This window comes from Manacus vitellinus, unplaced genomic scaffold, assembly GCF_001715985.3.
Source record: "Manacus vitellinus isolate BGI_N305 unplaced genomic scaffold, ASM171598v3 scaffold_26_pilon, whole genome shotgun sequence".
Lineage (NCBI taxonomy): Eukaryota > Metazoa > Chordata > Aves > Passeriformes > Pipridae > Manacus > Manacus vitellinus.
The window spans coordinates 1,752,329-1,768,914 of record NW_021939960.1 but is presented as its reverse complement, the minus strand read 5'-3'; the positions used below and the strand labels follow the sequence as shown (position 1 = coordinate 1,768,914).

At 44.4% G+C, this 16,586-nt stretch overlaps 1 protein-coding gene across 2 annotated transcripts in view; it reads right to left on the bottom strand.

Moving 5' to 3' along the window:
• Positions 1-15,816, bottom strand: part of PTPN1 (protein tyrosine phosphatase non-receptor type 1) — a 35,058-nt gene extending 19,242 nt beyond the window's left edge. The window contains exon 1 of one of the 2 annotated variants that reach the window (XM_018073980.2): positions 15,764-15,816. The gene's annotated coding sequence lies outside the window, so the exon portion shown is untranslated. Of the gene's footprint in view, positions 1-7,235; positions 7,369-15,763 lie in introns of those variants that run through there. The other variant, XM_008921718.3, reaches the window with a different exon arrangement.
• Between the last annotated feature and the right edge of the window lie 770 nt (positions 15,817-16,586).

Sequence of the window (16,586 nt, the reverse complement as noted above, 5' to 3'; positions counted from 1 at the left end):
ACAACAGGTACCAGCTCCCTCCCAGGGAAATGAGGCTCCTTCCTGCATTCTGTTCCCTACAAATTAGGGTAAAATATGAAATTCCAGCAAGTTCTAATCTGTGGCAAAAGGATATTTCCCCATGTTGGCCACTAGTAAGTACACAAGCAAGTAAGTACTACAGCTTCATTCTGCCAAAGCGTGCCCATTACACTGTTACCAAAAGCTTTTTATCATTTCTAACCTAACGAGATGCCAAGAGTTTAAAGAGAATGTACAATTAACAGGATTGCACAATCCTTGTTCATGCCTCTACATGCAGGGAAAGGTCAAACTCAAGCTCTGCTCCTACAGCAGAACCAGGGAACAGTCATGCTTTTAGCAGCTTTGTTTTTCAGCAGACTGCCCAAATCCCTATTTGGGAACTTTAAGTAGCTCTAACTGCTTAACTACCATTCTCAGAAAGAAGTTATAAGTATCTTTTCTTAAGAAAGACGTTTGGACTGAAATTTGAAGAAACTCTCTGGATTACAGATTTGCATAAGCAGCTTGTTTCAGTTGGGATCTGTTTAACATGGCAGTTGCTGTTATAATCACAGATGCCCAATTCCTTGTACTTAGAATATTCAAATTTGGAAAGGAAAATTGTAGTGATGATTAAAAGCACACTGAATTCATTGAATGGTGCAACCTACAGGTTGCCAAGCTACTGCAATGCACACAAAAACCTGCTTAGAACAAACAGTACTGCTGAAAACAGATGTTAGATAAAGCAGAATTGGGATACTCCTGGTTTTTCCACATGACTGTCTAATATGTGTTTAGGAAAGCAAGCTAGGTTAATATTAAATCTTACAGTGTTCTGAACCTGAGATGTTCAGCTCACAATCTGTGGCCCAAATCCAGTTTGGGGGGAAAGTCAAACACTGATGCCATTTCCTCCCCCACAAACACAAGCCTACACATGTGTTACCTGACTTATGTGACTGTCACGTCATGTAAGGGCTGCAGAGGCCACGCTGGCTGATGAGAGGGGCAGAACAGACTGTCCAGCCCCACATGCTCCAGGACAGAATGGTTGGACACCTCTGTTCTACACCAAGCTTTAAAAGAAGAAGTTGCTCTTAAGAGCAGAATGTTTACGCAACTACTTCCAGAGTAGTAAACTGTTCTAAGGATAAGAGAGAAAAGTCAATATTTTTTTGGAAAGAGAAACTTAACCCTTAAATATTTACAGCAGAGATGTACTGTTTACTGACATCCAGACGAATTAAGCTACTCAGTTCTGAGGTCAGTTCCTGAGCACTTCACTTTATTGACAGCCCTCCACACAGTAAAATAAAAATGCACATTAAGTCTTCAGTTGCAGTGGATACTGATACTGCATTTTACTTATCATAAGCACAGTTTCTCACACAGGAAAGGTGAACAGAAATATGTCTTCAGAAAAGACAATGTGTGAGAAAATCCACCTCATGCCAACAAGCCTGAGAGCTTCCAGCAGACAGACACAATCCCTCCCTTAACCCAAACCAGCCAGACCTTCCGTGCTAAAATGTATTCACTATTTTACTGGTTCTCCAAGTTGCAAAGTACTACTGTAAGACAGTGACAGAACCAATCCTGTGTTACTAGAGGCTGTTTAAACTGTCATTGCAGTGAGAGAGAGCTTTCACCTCCAGCTGTGCAGGACATCTTCTCGTCTGAAAGCAACTGAGAGTTTAAAAAGCAACTGTCAGTGTTAACAGGCACATCACATAATCGAGATAAGCGTTCACAGACATCCTGATGCAGGACAGATTAGCACCGTGCACCCCAGCACATGAAAAAGACTGCAAAACTCGATGAGCCAGGCCTTCAAAGGGCTGGTTAATCCTCCCCATGCTAATGAACCAGACTGCTGAGTGAAAGTCAGTTCCATGGATCAGATGAGATAAACAGTTTTGCCACTTAATGCATCTACTCATCCTGCTAGTTTAAAATAATTAAATCTGAGAACACCAACTGATTTAGCAAAGCCAAGCAACCATAATAACTTCTACCTCTGACAGTGACAGCAGCCTCTGTGGAAAGGCACAGCTCCCACTGCTTCCTCCATTCCCCCTTCCCAGCCCAGACAGAGCTGCACGAACCCACCACACCCCACGGCTCCACCAGGCTCTTGCTCATCGTGTTCCACTTCCTGCCAGCCGGAGCCACTTATCAGTCTCGACTAAACATGCTTTGTAACTTGGTGTCTACCTCAAACCCTCATTTGCAGTCTTAGCACAGACCTGGAACATTTACAGAAAAAAAAAACCAGTATAAAATGCAATAAAATTCCAAACATCTTCAAGAAAAACCTTCATACTTACCACATCTCTTTCCATTCCCCACCCCTCAAAGACAGCTAACACTAAAGGCTTACGAGCTTTGGTCCACAAATAATGTTATCAACTATCAGAATCACACACAAGTGCTTCCTTTTACATCAACAGTGCTGAGGACAAAGCATTTTTACCAGAAGATTGGATTATTTTTCTCTAAGTATTCCAAGACAAGATTTTGTGTGTAGAGAGATTTATATGCAGAACACATTGTTAGCAAAGATTTTTGTACAAGAAAACCCTAAAAATGTAGATATTATTACATGAAAACAATAAATGAGTACCTGCTCATAACTGGATAGCAATATTACCTTATTTATCTACTCTCAAAAGATAATAAGCACAGAGCAGTTTTACCACCCCACATCCTTATTTCATGTGGTAGAGAACTCAGCAGAACAATGGCAAACAAGGAATTTCCTGCTGCCAGTCAGTGACAGAGAAGTCTCCTGTACACTGGACTATGGGGCACCAAGCAAAGCCTTGCCTGACGGGCTTGGCTCCAACAGAGGCTCCTGATGGTCAGCTTCACACAAATTATAAACATGAAATCAATGACAAATAAGACATAAGTCAGTCGTTTTCACGAAGCCTTTCTGCTCTGTCTGCTTCCTGACAACCTTTAAAAAGACTGGTAAGATTAGACCTCTCCACTAATGCTCTCATGTCGGCTAATGAATCCAGGAACTTAGCAGCTGTAAAGATTTCACATATTTTCAACCTCCTGTTCCAATCTTTCACTTCGAGTGAAAACAAGATGAGTCTGGTGGACACAGAAGAAAGCAGCTCCAGAACCTGGGGGTGCCCATTCCTGAGCTCTTCTCCAGAGGACGACAGAGCACCACAGGGTTTGTCCCTTGGGCTGCTCACACCTTCTCTTTCCCCAAGCCAACACTACCCAAGCTCATCACCTGTCTGTGCCTCTGCTCTCTGCTCCCAAGCCTGGCCACACTGCCACACGCTCTCTCCTGGTTTATCTCTGTGTGTTTAGGTGTGTCAGTAATCAGGGAGATACAGAAAGAACTCCTATCTGAAGGGAAATCATTAATGAGCCAGCAAGGTAACAGTGCTCACTGCCAGCTGCTGCCAAACACCACTGCCAACCCCAACACTGCGTGTTTGGGGCACCACCAACCCAAGCCCAGGTCGTGCTGTGATGTGCCAGGATCAAAGGGATGGGTCTGCTGGTTCCCAACACACACTGTCCTTCACACATTTCCTACCCAGCTTTGAAACAGCACCAGGGCAGATCTGCTCTGGTCCTGAAACACTTCAGGCCAGTTCTGAGAAGGTTTCAATACTGGGAATGAAAACATATACAGGCTGAAACACGATTCTTGGTCATGACAACCTACAGTTCCAGGAGAAACTACAATTTACTGTGAAAATTCTCCACTGTCCTAAGTTTAAGAAATAAGTGACAATGTTGCTTTCCAATTTAATTAAACTCTTATGGAAATAAACAATATTTTCTAGAGCTTGGTGACTGTCCACTCCTCCTCTCTTTACTGTTTAAAACTCCCCACTATTCTTCCATTTCTGGAATATTCAGAAATTTTGTCAGATGTGTCAATATGTATTTTAGCTGTTTAATAAGCTACGTAGTTTTTTTCCTGTTCTTGCTCCAATGACCCACCCTTTCCTTCTTTCCAAAAGAAGTTCCTCTTACTAAACCCTCTTGCTCATGTCAGTTGTGTTTTTCCTGTAGCCCCCACTTTTAGTCATTGATGGCTGTACAAATGCCAAGCAAGGACAGACAATTCCACACAAGGATGGCAGAGGTTTAGTCCTACTTCAAGCAGCTGCAATGACAGTGGAAAAAACAGACCCCACACAGTAGAACGGAGTCGAGATCTTCTGAACTAGTATGGGTTATTTTTCCTGTCAGAAAAAGGAAGTATACTCTTCCTTAGTCAAAGATGCATTTTTAAAATAGATTTCATATTTTACTTCCTGCCATCACATTAAAAGGTCACACTGTTTATGCTACTGTAACCTGTTACTGTGGGATCAGAAATGATATAAACAAGCAATTCTCATTCAAATGTGCACAAGGGAAGAAGGTTATGAGAACATTCCTCTCTCTATGTGTAGAATACTTGTTCTAAATAAAAATAAAGAATCTGAGAAACAGAGTGTCTTTTGTAGGACGGCTCATAGCATCAAGTACTCCATGAAACAAGTACTTCACAGAAGCAGCATAAAATTCTGGGAACTTCAGATACAAGAAAAAGCACCTGAAAGACCATAAATAGAACAGCTACTTTAAGTTCAAAATAGTACTATGTAGTAGCATTTTTAACAAGTGATTATTTTAGTACATTAAGTACAGTGAGCTTTCAGCCCAGAGGGGAGAAACTCCTCTGCCTGCAGCGAGATCTGCCCAGCTCCACACTTGCCCCTGGTACAGCACCAAAGTTTTCTTATTTTCTGTAGAAACTTCTTCAACCTTCTTCTAAGGAGAAGAAAAAGATGGCACCAAACGATGCCAATCTGATTCAACCATCTCTTCCCAGTCAGTGAAACAGGTAAATGATCTTCATTGCTCATCTCTTCACCCTCAGTGCTCAAGGTGACTTTTGATCCCTTTAACCACATGTTCCCAAAGCATCCACAACAACCAAGAGCTGAGACAACTACGGAACTCCTAACAGAAGGAAAGGAGACATCCTACATACAAAGTAGGAATCAAATTTCAGTTCCTAACAATGGAAACGGGCCTTTAACATAGGTATCAGTGTGTTATTTAAGTGAATTCAATGTGAGATTAATGCTGGATGCAGCAGAAAGGTGGTTTTATTTCTTCCATGAAAGATACACTCAACTAGGAGGTGGGACTGTCCAAGTATTTTTTTCATTCCAGAGACTAACAAATCAGCAACTAAATAAGGTGCATGTTCAGTATCAGTGACACCAAAAGAATTCTGCTTAAAAGGACAGTGTAATTTATCATGCCAACAAGGACTGGTAGGAGACAGGAGCAGAGTATATGCTAAAAACAAAAGTCACTGGAGAAAAATATACAACAATTTGGAAGCAATCACATCTGACTTGGTGTTGATGATAAATACTTTGAGTTTAAAAACATACAGTCTAGCTACAAGTTAAACCACAGACCTCTCAAGCAAGCTGGCTGGATTTATGTTGCTTCCATAAGTAGCTGCCCTTTACTAACTCATTACTCCACTATTTACTAATGCAAAACTTATGGAAACATAAGTTACTGGGTTATCAGCCCATATTCTAGGAAAAAGTATTGTCCAACATGAAAGCACATGGAAAGAGAACCTACAGAATTAAAAATGAGAACAAGAATTCATTAAAAACATTTCCAAAGGTTCCATATTATGCTAGCTGATTTTCCTTCCCAACAAGGACATCAGATTTTTCACTGCTGTTCTGTGAACCCTTTTTTCTTAAAAGCAGAAAGCACAAACTCGATTTGAAAGCAGATCAGCTATCACTACTAGCAGAATCACATGAATTTCCAAGAATCACTTTTATCACTTTTCCTCAGCACAATATGACAGGCAAGCTGTTGAATCTTCAGCGTGGGTGAGAGAAAAAGCACAGCTAAATGCACAGGGGTTGGGGGTGAGAGAAAAAGCACAGCTAAATGCACAGGGGTTGGGGGAAAAGGAGTTGGCTTTTGTACGACATCAGCTACAAAGGGAACACACAAAGGCACTTGGATGCTCTATCAAAGTGCCTCTCCCAGTCAAACCAGCAAGGGCATGTCTGCTGGCACTAGACTGAAAAAAAATACTTCTTGTGCAAATCAACATGAAACAAGTTGACCAATGACTAAAACAACCCCCCAAACCCCTCAGTGGTAAGTGGTGCACGCAGCCAAGCTCAGAGAGCAGATCGAGTCTCTATTAATTATGAACGTTGCAGAGAAGTGGTTTCTGCATTTTCATAAACTCACTTCTTTCAGAAAAACTCTCACTGGAGCTGCTTTCCTCTGACACTGATGCTGTGCACACTTTCACAGAGGTGCAGACACAAACGTTCCAGTCTAATAGTTTCAGTCTAGTCTAATATTTTAAAAATAATGAAGTTTTAAATGTATGCAATTCTGTAAAATGTCTGAACACTGACAGTGCTTCGCCTCAGCACTGCAGACGACACCGAGCCCTGGGCAAGGCTCTGATGTTTTGTGTCTTAGTTTGTGCTGTCCTTTTTCCAAATCAGTATTACAGAAATAAGCAGAATTAAGTAAACTTTAATATGAAATCGCTGGGAACATTCTAACCACTCCAGGTAAGGGGCTGGAGTTTGTTTTGTTTATTTTGCTAATTTGGCAGGTTTATGGTACAATATTAAATTTTCAAACATTTATCCATTTGTTGTTAATAAGCCTCCTACTCAAGTCACATTTTGAGAAACTTTCCCTCTATGTAGGGAACTTATCCCTTCCATGCTGGATAAGAGGCCTTTGATTTAACAGAGAATAACAGAATAAACCCCCTATGATGCTGAATTGTCTGAAGCATTACAGGAGCTGACCTTTCTGTCACACTCATTTGCAGGTACCTAAAAAAACCCCAAACACACAAACCCCCAAATCCTAGTAGAACACTCCTTAGTATATTTAGTGACAGAATACTGATACTAAATGCAAGTATTCTGTTCCTTCACCTCTGTGTTACAAAAGGGCATGAAAGCTAAAAAAAAAAAAAGCTATCACTCCACTGAATATAAATATCATTTTGCATATGTGGAGACTGAAGGAAAAACTAGTTTATTTAACTATGGGAAAACAAATTCACTGGCATTATGTGGTGGCTGAAACAAGCCCCCCAGTCTCACATTCACTGGAGCACAAGCAAAGACATGACTTCAAGCTTGTACCTTTTCTTACAGGTTTTGTATTTTGTAAACTCTTACCTCCTTAATTTTCTTTTATATCAAAGATGTCCACTTTGAAGCACACGTGAATTCTCAATTTTAAGGAATCACTTAGTATCCTCAGGTATATAACGAGGCTAAACTCACAATCCAAACAGATAAGTAGTGACACTGATCTAAAACCTGATAATTCTCATGTTTACAAGAAAGTAGCAGTGATATTTCAGCATAAACCACAGCTTACAAAGTCTCAGCTAAAGAGAACCCTTGGAGAAAGTCCATCTGCAAAGTATTACAAGAAAAGATTTCATTTTAATGTTTAGCTAACCATAGGATGAACTGTTATTTCAAACCTACCCAGAATATTTAGAGAGTTATTTTAGTTTCAAAAATACTTGGGTCTACCACTACCACATTTTATTCTCTACTTACAAGGGCTATTTCTATTTGAATTTAACAACATTTGGCACGTGGCCAACACTGCTTTCTCCTTAAGTTTTCTTCTATACATCTATCCTTTGAGCACCCAGAGAAGGAGGAACAAGTACCATGTGGAAGAACCTACTAACACCACAAAACCCTTCTGAATGTGCTCAGAAGTAGGTGGAGCACTGTGTGCACACTGTACCATTTCTAGGTTTTTAGCTAATGATAACCATAACAGGCTTCATTTTTCTCTGTTCTACTTTCAGCATGCTATCAACAGAAGATCTGGGTTCAAATACTTAGATTTTAGACTCTGAAAACCAAGCAAAACTAAGCATCTCAGCAGCCCCACGTATCAGGACTTGCCCAAACTCACATTTGCCAGCAGTAGACACAATTGGTCTTGACCTGAAAAAGTCTAGGAAAAACATAGCAGTGCTCTGATCCAGCCTTAACAGCACAAAATGTGCCATCACCAGCAATTCAACAGGAACTCTGGTTTTCAGGGGAGGGTGCTGGCTCTGGGAACCACAGAGACTCTGCTACTCCATCCCTGTTTGCCCCTCCACAACAGGTATCAAAATTCAGTGGCTGCACAACCTGGAAAACACGGAATATGTCTGGCTTATTGAAGGAAAAGAGACTCCCTGCAACTCTCAGTTCTAAACCAGCTTTCCATAACCAGAGCCAATTATATTAAAGCCTCGGATGAATCAACAGAGCACGAATTAAGCAGTGGCAAGGCATTGCATGCAGAGACCTGCACTCTGCAGCAGCAAGAACTGGCAGAATAAAGCCCAAAGATGCATCCATAATAAGTCATGCTCATGCCTCAATTTATCTGCTGCTCAGCACCAGGGCAAAGCAGTAACCCAAATGCAGCAGGACAACATCTGAACCCTCCTGCAGCTCGTAAACCAAAAACACTTGTAGGACTTCCTGCTCACTGACTTTAAATACACAACACAACCACACTAGTACAAGCCTACAGGGTCAACCATTTCACAGTTTACTTTCAGCATCAAAACCTATCTACATATTCTACAAATATTTCCCAGAGACAGTGAATATGTAAAAAACTTCCCATGCCTTTTCTCTCTTCACAGAGAGATATCCAAACGTCCACAAAACCTTTCTGTCTTCCTCCCATCGTCTGAGTAAAGCTTATTAATTTTCATAATGTGGAGTATTTTAGTTTAGCTTGGAGAGGGGATTGGAAAAACTGACATTCACATTCATATTTGTTTAGAATACCCTCAAAAATTAATAAAGAAACTTAGAACAATTCTGTGCCTCTTACAGGCCTCAAACCCAACTCTTAACTGCACTTCAGCTTTCCAGAGTTCCCAGCAGCATAGTTAGTTCAGGATACCCACTTCCAAATATATTTGAAAATGCAGACTATGCCCAGTTCTTTCTTACTTTATATTCTGCTAACTATAAAAATTAGAAAAGAGTGCACATTTTAGTTTCATTTTGTTACCTTCACATGGAAAACTCTGCATGAGCTGTGCCCAAATGTCAGCTCTGCCTCTCTCCATAGTGCATGGAATCCCAGTTGAATGGCAAATAATTCAGAGGTATTTTTGCTGTTCCTGATAAGCACATCAACATTAATATCATTGGCCAACATACTAAAGTCAACATACTCAGTTTATATAAACACAAGAAGCAACCCTACCTGTATTTGAGGGTTGTGTTTTTAAGATAATATCTCATTCTATCACACCGTGTGAGAAGTTAGAAACTGAAATACCTCCTAAAATTCCGAAAGACTTCTGCAGATAAAATTACTGTGAAAATGCAGGTTGCACTCACTGTGAGTAAATGAAAATCAAATGTTGCTTTGATATTCTGAACAAATATCTACCTTTTTCTCACCTGCTCTAACAGCAAGCCTAAACTGTGTTTTTCTTAGCTTTGGGCTATGGGTTTTTTGTTGTGACATCTGCAGAGCGAATGCTTTTCATTCCAATAGATAGTTCTGATGATATTTATGCAGGGTGCTGTACCATTCACTTACCCTTGAGCACTTGTTTTCTGTTGCACACCTTTAGCACGTGGCAAAGCTCACCTTTAATCACGTTCCTTTAACTTACTGTTTTATGGAAGAGGATTTGAATTTGAATGGGCCTTTCTAATGCTTAGATCAGGTCTTATTTTATTTATTATCTTCTAAGTACGTTTCTCTAAAATACAAGCAACAGCCAGAGCCTGAGCAGTTCTTTTTATCACTTAGGTCCCTGAACAACCTTCACAGGATCTCATGGCTCATAGTTCTTGTAGCAAGTAAATCTAGAAGAAAATAAAGGGATAAGAATGGGTATTAAAAAACAAAAAAAAACCCTCACCCCAAAACTAAAATCAAAACCAACAAAAAAAAAAATCACCAAACCAACAAAACACGAAGAAGTTCATCACTGTTCACCCTGCTCTGACCAGCTGCCCTGGAGAATGTTCCACTACACATGTGGTGCCCAAGTCATGTCGTCACAAAATCACCTACATGAGGTCTTAATTTTGAAATGTTTGTGTCCCCATCCTGTGATTATTTCTGCTGAAAAAAAAAAAAAAGTAATCTAAATTCTGTTCTGTCACAACTGTACTATCACAGCTGAACACGGCTTCCGCTCGTCCAAAAAACAACAAAAAAAAAGAAGCTGGGACAATTTTAACCCTTCTAAGTCACGTGGCACCCAGACAAGCCTCCTTGTAGCCATACCTTCAATTAGCTTCACCTCCCTGTAGTATTCCTGACTCCTCCTCCAGATGCTGTGCAGCTCTGTATCTCTAGATAACAGATTTAGCCAAGAGCAAGAAGAAGAGCCTGTTGGCAAATTGCATTATGTTCACTTGGATTACTGGTGAACATTTCTGGATTTCAGCAGTTACAGTCGTTAACACCAGCTACCAGAAGCCTGTGGTACAATGAACTTGGGGGAAGGCTTTTTTTCTGCACCAATAACATAGATTATTCTACTTACTGCATTCTTCAGGCAAAGCCTGGTATTTGTAGGAAAACTGCTTTGTTAATGTCACAGCCCAGACATCAAAAGCACGGATTATAGAGAAGCACATTGTTCTTCCAGATGTACATGACCTGCCAAGATGTCATTTTCAACAGCTGATTTAAAAGCAGGATACAGTTGAGAAACTGAATTTCATGACACAGATGCACATATTTACTAATCAATCTCAGGGAAAAAAAAAAACCAAGTAAAAACCCCACCCACTGTGCGTATCAATAGTTGGATGCAAATCAAAGAATCACTTTAGTCCTTTTATTTTTTTTAATTGAATTTCAATCCTGAATCAAAGCTCATGCTGTGCCACACTTGAGGCAAGCTACTGAGTCACATCATTCAAAGAGAGAAGGACAAAAATATCACTGAATGCTGATCCTTCACTGAAAATGGCCCATTCCCTCATTCTCCTTAGATACTTCATTTCTGTAATTAAATTGTACCTGTAGAATTAGACCTCTTCCATTACAAAGCTCTATTACTCAAAATAATTTCCTGAGTACTAAGCCTGCAACACACCAAATCGTCCAGAACAGTTCAGCAAAAACATAACGTCATATATCCACATGACTTTCAACTGATACAGTCAGCAAAGCACAGACACTCTGCAGGGAAGGAAATATAAAAAAGGGACCTTCTGAAAAGCATGCTCAACGTTTCATGCTTATTCTCTAAATGTCAAACAACTGAAGACGTTCATCCTGCAAACTATTACTTTTAAAACTTGCCTGCTGTGATTCTGAAATTCGAGTCCATTTATTTCACTTTTACACAACTTCACTCCTTCTTTTAGAGGTCTATCGCCAGAGAAATTCATACCAAAAGGAAGCAAAGCTCAACTTCTTTGTTGCAAATGTGAACTTCAGCTCATTTATGCAATATACCAGCCTAAACATTCAAATGGATGTTTAAGTAATGTTGCCTGATCTGACTGAACACATCCACCCAGCCATTCATGTACTTCATCTTCTCTTAAACTTCACTTTAGATACACGTGTGAAGAACTTTTAAAGAAAAAAGCACTAATTTCTGTGGCTCGTATGTGAAACTGGATCCAGCAGCCAAATACCCCTGCAAGCACTCACGTTTGCTACACAGGTGTTTTAAAATGTCACAAAAAATCTACATGCAGTAAACGACATAACAAAAAACGAGTACCAGCCAATTGCACAAGTATTACTAACATGCTGTTTTAGGCTCTGTTCTACGATTAAGGTGACTGCAAAGCTCGGTGCGTGAGACGCTGCCCATCACTGCTTTTCTGTTCCAAAACAAAAGGCAAATCCGACAGATTCCCTCCCCCGCGGCTCGGAAAGCGCAGTTCTAACAGGCTGCTGAGGACTGATGTCCGAGCTGGGCTCCAAGCGGCGCCTGGACGAGCCCGGAGCGCGGCTGAGGATCCGGCCGGGGCAGCTCCTCCCGCTCCGGGCCCGCGGCCGTCCGCCCCGCGCTGCCCGCCCGGGGTCCCGGGGCTGTGCCGGGGTCCGGGGGCTGTGCCCGGGGGGCAGGGGCGTCTCCCGAGGGCACGCGGGGCCTCCGTGCCGCCCGGCGGGGCTGAGCGGCAGGCACCGAGGGCTCGGGGGCGCGGGGCAGGGCCCCCGGCGGGCAGGGCAGGGCAAGGGCAGGGCAGGGCAGGGCGAGCCCCCGGGGCCGGGGCAGCACCGGCGGCGGCACAGGGAGAGCGTGCGGGAGCGCTCCCGCTCGCGCGGGCAGAGCCGGCCGGGCGCTGCCCTCACCTGGTAGAATGGCGGCCCAGCTGGCCGGCCTGGTCGAGCCGCTGGAACTACTTTACGATCTCCATGGCGGGGGCTGGCCCCCCGCGCTGCTCGGCAGCTGCCGGCTGCAGCTGCCTGCCAGAGGCCGGCGGCGGCTCTGCTCCGGCCCCCGCCCTCCCTAGCCCAGGCGACCCGCCGCCGGAACTCGCGCACACTCCCAGCCCCAGCGACGCGACGTCGGGGCGTGGGCCCCGGGGCAGCGCCGCCCCGCGGGCCGGGGGGCTCCGGGGGCCGCGTCGCCTTCCCCTCGGGCCCGAGCGCCCGCCGCCAAGCCGGGCAGAGCGGCCCCGGCCCGGCTGAGGGGCCGCGGGTTGGAGCGGCAGCGAGGAGCCGCAGATCGGAGCCCATTCCGGCCCCAGGCCGGCCCCTCTGGTGTCTGAGCCGTGGGGAAGGGCTCGAGTCGAGTGTTCAAGCGGCGGCAGGAGGGTCGGAGTTCTTTTCAAGTTCTCCTGCGGCCCTTTGGTTGCAGAGGAAGGGCCGTCAGGAAACGGGCGGGGTGGTGGCAGTGCCTGATCTGGCAGTGCAGAGCGCTCGGATGGGAGTCCATGTGCTCACTTAGAGATGGGAAGACATTCTCTCTCGCTGCAGTCAGATGGAGAGATTTTTCGCTCTTACACAATCTGCAAAATGAAATGTATTTTTGTCAATTGGCCCATACCCTGTAATTTAAAGGAATGCCACAAGCTCTGTTGGTGTTTGATTGCCTGTCCTCAGCTCTTGGATTCCTAATCCGAAATGACCATTACTATCCAGGTGCTATAGTTCTATCACGGGAGGCAAATGTGTCGTTCTACCCCATCTTTTTCCTAAGACCATTTATTTCCAAATGAATGTAGCCTACACATCTCAGAGAGCCAATGTCCTTAATCCTGAATTTCAAGTCCAGATGATCCAAGCATATGGACATAGTTATCCCAAGTACAATGGTAGAGCATAATTTGTTTCCCAAGCAAGGAGTTTTACTCCTTATGTCAGACAGCTTCTGTTTGTTCCATGGCTGTTTGGAACTGCCTTTTGGAGCACACAGTTACTGAGGGCTGGTGCCACACTTGGTACCTCTGCAGCAGGAATGCTGACCCAGAATAAGGTGGTGAAAGTGGATTTGTAGGATCGACACTTTTCATGAGAGAATTCAATTATAAATGCCCTAAGCACAGCATGGTGGTGTTTCCAACATGTCAGGTGTGTCAGTGTTGCTGACACGGATTTAAACCACTTTGCTGTTTTTTTCTTTCCCTGTCATTTCAGGGTCACAAATTATGAACGTATGTGGGGAGTCTTGCTGTGTTTCAATGATTCCATACTGAGAGATGGCTCTTTCTCATGTCACCAAAGAGGAGTTCCTGTGAATGGCCATTTTCTGAGCAAGCATAAACCTGATCCTACATAGAAGAGGTCAAAGTTGTGATGCTACAGTTAAATAGAACTGAATTACTGCATCATATAAAGGAAACGAGTGCACGATCTTTTATTCTTTTGTCACCTGAGTGGACTTGATACATAAAATCAGTACAAGTTTTTCAGTCAATCATTCATCAGCAATACATTCTGCTCAGTGTGTACTGTTGTCACAGAAATAATTGCCTTGAATGACAAAAACTGATATTGCCCTGAAAAAATTCATATTCAGCTGAATATCACAGATTTCACAGAGTAACCCAGAAAATCAGTGTACCTTACATTTCTTCGTAAATTTCTGTCCATCGCAGGGGCAATACATGTGACTGGTAACACTTTAAATGTCTGTTTCAATGAATGATTTTGTTGAACAACTGGAAATTTTGGAGGGGATAGACTACATTACAAATATTTGCTTTTACCTATATATGCTTGTATAAAAGAAGTAAGAAAGCATTTGCAGCAGTGACACACATTGCAACTCCCATGTCAGAAAAACACAGCTAATTGGTGCATATGCTCTGGAATTCTGGCTTTGCTTTTGCATGCAATGACATCCAGGGCTAAAAAACTGAGACCCTCACAACATGCAGTTAGATACCAATATATGGTATTCCAACTGAGGTTGGAAAAGACCTCCGAGATCACTGAGTCCAAGCTGTGCCCGATCCCCACCTTGTCCCCCAGCCCAGAGCACTGAGTGCCACGTCCAGTCGTTCCTTGGACACCTCCAGGGATGGTCACTCCACCACCTCCCTGGACAGCCCTTTCCAATGCCTGACCACCCTTTCTATGGAGAAATTCCTCCTGATGTCCAACCTGAACGTCCCCTGGCACAGCTTAAGGCTGTTTCCTCATCCTATCCCTTGTTCCCTTGGAGCAGAGCCTGACCCCCACCTGGCTCCCCCCTCCTTTCAGGGATTTGGGGAGGATGAGAAGGTTCCCCCTGATCCTCCTTTTCTCCAGGGTGAGCCCCCCCAGCCCGCTCAGCTGCTCCTCATAGGACTTAGCATCTAGAGCCTTTCCCAGCCTCGTGGACACACTCCAGTGTAATCATGTGCCCACAATCTTCAGAGATCCTAGAGAGGGAATTGGGGTATTCACGGATGGCTGAGGAAGGGCCAGCATGAGGGGGGCCTGGTTTGCTGGCCCTGCTTTCGTTGCCTGATCAGCAGGGGAGCAGGGGCATCCTTGAGGGGCTGGTTTCACTTCAGCGGCCTCGTGGGGAGCACAGCTGGGACATTCTGGCAATGGAATTCAGCGGGATCAGGCCTGAGGTGGGAGGTGAGGGTATATAACAGCGATGAAAAGGAGATGCAACTCCTTGGAGATTGGACCTGGCTGAACACCAGGCTGGGGTTCAGTGGATTGGATGGGGACATCATGCATGTGGTACCTTCAGGGAGTGTGAGGGCTGAGGGGGTCCCTCACCGTGAGGGCTGAGGGGCTCTGTCAGGGTGTGTGAGGGCAGAGGGGGTCCCTCATGGTATATGAGATCTGAGGGGCTCTGTCAGGGTGTGTGAGGGCGGAGGGGGTCCCTCAGTATGAGGGCTGGGGGGGTTCCCTCAGTGTGAGGGCTGAGAGGTCTGTCAGGGTGTGTGAGGGCTGAGGGGGTCCCTCCCTGTGAGGGCTGAGGGATCTGTCAGGGTGTGAGGGCTGAGGGGGTCCCTCAGTGTGAGGGCTGAGGGGGTTCCCTCAGTGTGAGGGCTGAGAGGGTCCCTCCCTGTGAGGGCTGAGGGATCTGTCAGAGGGCTGAGGGGGTCCCTCAGTGTGAGGGCTGAGGGGGTCCCTCAGTGTGAGGGCTGAGGGGGTCCATCAGGGTGTGTGAGGGCTGGAGGGGTCCCTGGTGGTTTGTGAGGGCTGAGCGGGTCCCTCTCCCCACACCGGAGCCGTTTTACCTGCCCGTAGAGGAGCTCTGGCGAAGATGCCCCTGACAGAACATCACCTGTAGCAACACGGAATGTCCGCACCATCGAGAGGAGCCGCTTGGTGTCACTCCTCCATCGTCAGAGCTGTGTGGAGCGGAGGAAACACCGGCGCCGTGTTCGCGGTCGGTGTCTCCTGTGGCTGCATTGCTGGAGGCAGGTGGGTGAGTGCAGAGCTGCTCATGCAATCAAACAAATGTCTTCCTCTTCGACACGACCTGTTTTCTGTAGTGATAATTATGTCCATATCCTGCCTTATTCCTTGCAGTGCCTCTGATTCTCCAGGGACGAGGCTGAAATTCAGGATCTGAGTAGCTGTGGCATCTAACCTGTGGGCAGATGTACTTGCAGGAGGCTGCGAGGTCACTCCTGCAGGTCGTAAGGGCTCATTTGTCGACTCCCAAGCAGGTCCTGATGTCTCCTGTGTGGAAGCTATGGACACCATTTTTCATTTTATGAAAAATATTTAGCATAAAATTATCGTTGCAGCAGTGCTGTAGGATCATGCATGGATATTGTCAGGCACAGGCTGTTCCTTGTCCAAATTAGGCTCTGCATGAAAGCAGGATGAAAAGACCGTCCTTGATCCATTTAATCCAGTAATAATTAAAGTTCTATTTTATTTTCCTTCAGTATAGGGTCTTAAAACTGCTATAACTGTTAGTGGAGAATTATGAAGAGTTGAGCCATTTAAGTTTTTACACCATTTCTTTCCATCCCACATTGTGAAGATGTATTTTCCCACTGGCAAAATATTTCAGTTTAAAATGCTTCTGGAGGGAAAATTGACCCTGGCACAGTATGACTTGTTTTGAAAGGGACTTCTGAACTGTTTCTTTCTTA